The 5,003-nt window shown below is 42.9% G+C and overlaps 1 long non-coding RNA gene across 1 annotated transcript; it reads right to left on the minus strand.

Annotated features, from left to right (window-relative positions):
- Nucleotides 1-729: 729 nt before the first annotated feature.
- LOC144239402 (uncharacterized) lies at nt 730-3,821 on the minus strand. Its single transcript, XR_013337420.1, has 3 exons — nt 2,855-3,821; nt 1,321-1,481; nt 730-947 (listed from the first exon to the last, which is right to left on the minus strand). It is a non-coding gene; the product is annotated as an uncharacterized LOC144239402 (long non-coding RNA).
- Nucleotides 3,822-5,003: the final 1,182 nt, after the last annotated feature.

Consider the following 5,003-nt stretch of genomic DNA (forward strand, 5'->3'; position numbering starts at 1 on the left):
GGGCTAACAAAAGGGGGAAATCCTGGAAATAGATGTGTTGGCCCGTTAGGGTGCAAAACTGGTTCTGTCAGGTCTTCCTGTAGTTATTCATGCCATAATTAGTCTTCCTATAGTTAGTCCGCTGGGGTGTGGTACTTCGATTTGAAAAACAGGGTTTCAATAACCTTCTTAATTCCTATGACAACTGTAATGCAATCACAGAAAACGTAGAAGATTGCTGATCTCTTATCCAAAGACAAACTAGACTTTTCTTATTTATTTGCATATTTGGCAGGCAGTGCAAATGTAAATTTCGGCCCATCCCATTCAGTCTCTGTTTCTTACCAAGAAAAATGAAAAGATCTTACTTGCTAGATGTCCTGGACATCCTTTGTACAACACTGCTAAAACAGAGGTGATTTATTTACCTGTCATATTGAGGTGTTCATAATGTGCATTTTGGTCACATTTTCATTCCCTCAAAATGTACAGAAACATTTAATGAGATTTTTTTTAGTTGATTGCCTTTACTCCATTATGTAAAATCTGCTTTGACTCACAGCTCAACAAGCCCACATGGCACTAATTCCTGGTATCAGTCTGACGTGATGACATCAAGCTCAGTATCCTTTTCCAAAAAATCTTTTTTTATAGTTTATTTATTTTTGAGACAGAGAGAGACAGAGCATGAGTGGGGGAGGGGCAGAGAAAGAGGGAGACTCAGAATGTGAAACAGGCTCTAGGTTTTTTTCTGAGCTGTCAGGACAGAACCTGATGTGGGGCTTGAACCCACGAACCGTGAGATCATGACCTGAGCCAAAGTCGGACGCTTAACCGACTGAGCCCCCAAACTCAGTATCCTCTTGACAAAAGCACTGGCCACAGAATAATTCAGATTTTCAGTTTCCCCACCACACAGAAGAAAAGAAGAGCGTCCTCAAGACTGTAGGTAGTTTAGAGAATTCTTACTGTAAGAGGAAACAGAGAAAACAAACAACGTATTGTCAGAAGAAAATATATAGCTATTTTTTTATTCAACATAGGTAATTTGCTTTTTAATCAGTACTATGGGGTTTACATTCTCCTTTTTAAAAGTCTTTCATTTAACGGGGTGCCTGGGTGGCTTAGTCAGTTAAGTGTCCGAGACTTGATTTTGGCTCAGGTCATATCTCCTGGTTAGTGGAAGTGAGCCCTAAACTCAACTCATATTGAGCCCTCCGTCAGCACAGGGCCCGCTTAGGATTCTCTCTCTCTCCCTCTCTCTGTGCCTCCCCTGCTCATGCTCATGTGCGCTCTCTCTCAAAATACATAAATATTCATTTATGCATCTTAGGAACATACATGTTTGCCTGGGTCTGGTCCCACGGGGCTCATGCTCTGCTGGGTACAGATGCCTCGGGCTTGTTCTGGTTCTTCATTTTCTGGTCTGCGTTTCCCCCTTTTCCTCACCAGCACCTTGCACCGCTCCTCCACAGTCCTGGTGCTATCCTCAGTGGCTTCTCCTGGGACGTACAAGATTTGCCTTGGACTAGACTATATGCCCATGCTCTGAGCAAGAGCAGCCCCATCGACCGTCTAGGTGTCTGCCCTTGGGAGCCTCAGGAGGGTAGGTCCCTTTGTTACACAATCTTGTCCATGTCCTTGGCATTTTTGCCACTTCCTAATACTTTTCAGAGTGACACTCTTTCCTTCTGTCCAGCTGACCTGACACACCATGCATCCTATAATGTCTGGCCCATTAGAGAAGAGGGAAGGTACTCAAATTACTTGGGTCTGACCTTGGTTCATGTCACCACCTCACTGGTAAATATTTATTGGGTTAAAAAAGAAATGCTATTGTGACACTCATGGGCTCCCTGGACTCTGAAATTTCTGTATCATCAGGGACTTCAAAATAGGCTCAACAGCTTTCAAGCCTTTAATTCCAAGCATGTTAACATTATAAAACACAATCAACCAAAATTGAGAAATTCCACTAGGACAATGCTTCCCAGCCTTGTCTGCACAATGAAATAGATTTTCAAATCAGTATATACATTTTTTTTTTTTAAGTAGGCTTCATGCCCAACTTGGGGCTTGAACTTACAACCCAGAGATCAAGAGTCATATGCTCTACTGACTGAGCCAGCCAGGTACCCTCGGTATGTATTTTTTTAATACCAAAGTCTGGGTCTCACCATAAAACATTCCGATTTAATTGCTCTAGGGTGTGGCCTCAGACTTTTTAAAAGCAACATACTTTATGGTAGAAGCCAGCTTGTCTTTCTTTTTTTTTCTTTTTTCTTTTTTTAAACTTTATGCACAAGATGGGGCTTGAACTCATGACCCTAAGATCAAGCTGTACCAACTGAGACAGTCAGGTGCCCTGCCAACTTGCTATCAGGATTATGAATTTCCTTAGAGAATCTGGTTCTATTTGTGTGTATTCTGACTGAAAGTTTTTCACAGCATAAACAAGGTGCTTGCCCACTGAAGGGAAGTACTGACTGAAATATTATCATTCTTATTCTGATGACCTTTACCAACAAAGTCAGTATAGTCAGTGGCAAGAACAAATTCTCAGTTCAACCACCAAAGGAGAAATGGAGACTGCTGAACATATGCTGTTTTCTGCTACACATACCCTACCTCCTCACCCCTGCACTCCTTTGGCTGCCATTTTCTGCCTCCTCAGAATCCTGAGGGTCATCAGCTCACTCAACCACTTCTGCATCTGCACACGTCCCCCTACACCGCCATCTGTCCCTCCCCCACACTGTTCTCAGTACTCCCCCAGCCTTCCTGCCCACCACTTCTAGCTAGCCTCCTTAGTTGAAGGTAGCCATTCTTTGTGAACTGAGTCAAACATTTTGAAAGCATTCTGTTACTGCAATACCTCCACCAATGGCAGTTGTGATGGGATGCGGTGATGGGAGGCAGCAGCGACAGGCAGCAAATGTAGTTGAGATGATGGTGGCTGCTGTTAGGGCAGCCATGACAGGCTGGGGCAATGGTGGCTGTGGCAATGGGTGGTGGCCATTGTAATGAGTGGCCGCAGGGTGGCTACCACTGAAGTGAACTGCACTGAGCCAGCTGCTCTTTGCTAGAGAGCTTTCTTTCCACCAAAATCCACTCTCCCTTTGTATCTGAAAAATAGGAAGTAGCAGGGAATTTAAACTCCAGTCCCCTAAGTGACCCTGAACTAAATCCTAATGGGGTTTAGTGTATAAATACCCCTACCTCTTGAGTGGGAAGGCTATGTTCTCCACTGTTTCCCAGAGTTCCCCAGAGAATTAAGCTGTTGTCCAGCGATAACTTGCTTGATAATGCAGCCTTGATGTGCTACTTTCCCTTTCTGTTTCACTTCCCTCTGCCCTACCAGTGCTTTCTGGGGTCATCTCCCAGTGCCTTCCCTCAAAGTCTATTTCAGGGGGAACCCAACATAAGATAGTGCATTATGAACCAAGGATTATGATTCAAGCACAGATGGCACATTAACAAAAGCTGACCCTATGCCAAGCCGTAAAGTCTCAACATATTTCAAAAGACTGAAACCACATAAAATGTGTTCCCAACCCAATTGCAATTAGGCAAGATAACTAGAAAAATCTCCACATGCTTAGAAATTTAAAAATACAGTTTTAAACTTCTAAATAAGCTGGGATCAATGAAAAATCCAAAACAGAAAGGCTTGCTTTGTGGGAAATTTAAATACATACATTAAAAAAGTAAAAAGACAAGGTGCCTGGGTGATGTAGTCAGGTTAATCTCACCGTTCATGAGTTCGAGCCCCGTGTGAGGCTCTGTGCTGACTGCTCAGAGCCTGGAGCCTGCTTGGGATTCTGTGTCTTTCTCTTTTTGCCCCTCCCCCGCTTGCACTCTCTCAAAAATAAACATTAAAGAAAAAAAAAGGCTAGGGGCGCCTGGGTGGCTTAGTTGGTCGAGCGTCCGACTTTCGCTTGGGTCATGATCTCGCAGTTCGTGGGTTTGAGCCCCGCATCGGGCTCTGTGCTGACTGCCAGCTCAGAGCCTGGAGCCTATTTCAGAGTCTGTATCTCCCTCTCTCTCTGACCCTCCCCTGCTCACGCTGTCTCTCTCTCTCTCCTGGAAATAAATAAAAATATTTAAAAAAAAAAGAAAAAAGAAAAGAAAAAAAGGCTACAACTCAGTAAGTTAAGCATTCCTTTCAAAAAAGGTAGAAAACAGGGTGCCTGGGTGGCTCAGTTGGTTAAGTGCCCGACTCTTGATTTCAGCTCAGGTCATGATCTCACCATTCATGAATTCAAGCCCTGCATTGGGCTGAAAAGTGTGGAGTCGGCTTGGGATTCTCTCTCTCTGCCTCTCCCCCACATTGCTCGTGTGTGTGTGTGTGTGTGTGTGTGTGTGTGTGTGTGTCAGAGAGAGAGAGAGAGAGAGACAGAGAGAGAGAGAGAGCGCTCTCAGAAAAATAAACTTTAAAAAAAAGGTAGAAAACAAAATTAATCTGAAAAAGGTAATTATAAAGAAGATAATTAAATTAAAAGCAAATATACAACACAAAGAACATCGACAAAGCCAAAAGTAAATTCTGTGATTGATAAATTGGTAAACTAATCAAGATTGAATAAGTAGAAAACAAAGAGGGTAAAAATAACCAATATGAGAAATGAGAAAGCAGCTTTCACATAGATTCTGTAGACATTAAAAAGATTATGAGGATATTATGAACGAGTTTATGGCAATTTGAGAATTTAGATCATGTGAAAAATTCCTAAACACAATTCACGACAGGAATAGAAACTAGTAAAGTTTTTATGGCAGTTTAAATGTGGGCAAAATTCCTTGCAGCCAAATGCCATCAAGACGTGGAGTGTCCCCACCCCTTTCACCTGGGCTGAACTCGTGACTTGCATTGACCAACAGAATGTGATAAAAAAAGGACTTTGACAGTTCCATTTTTGCTCTCTTGGACCCCTGATACCACCAGATAAGGAAGCTGGTCTAGCCTATTGGGAGGGAGGCTACTTTGAGAGGTTCTACATAGTCTTGACCTGTTTTGTCTGTTC

The sequence above is a fragment of the Crocuta crocuta genome, unplaced genomic scaffold (genome assembly GCF_008692635.1).
Source record: "Crocuta crocuta isolate KB4526 unplaced genomic scaffold, BGI_CrCroc_1.0 scaffold67, whole genome shotgun sequence".
NCBI lineage: Eukaryota > Metazoa > Chordata > Mammalia > Carnivora > Hyaenidae > Crocuta > Crocuta crocuta.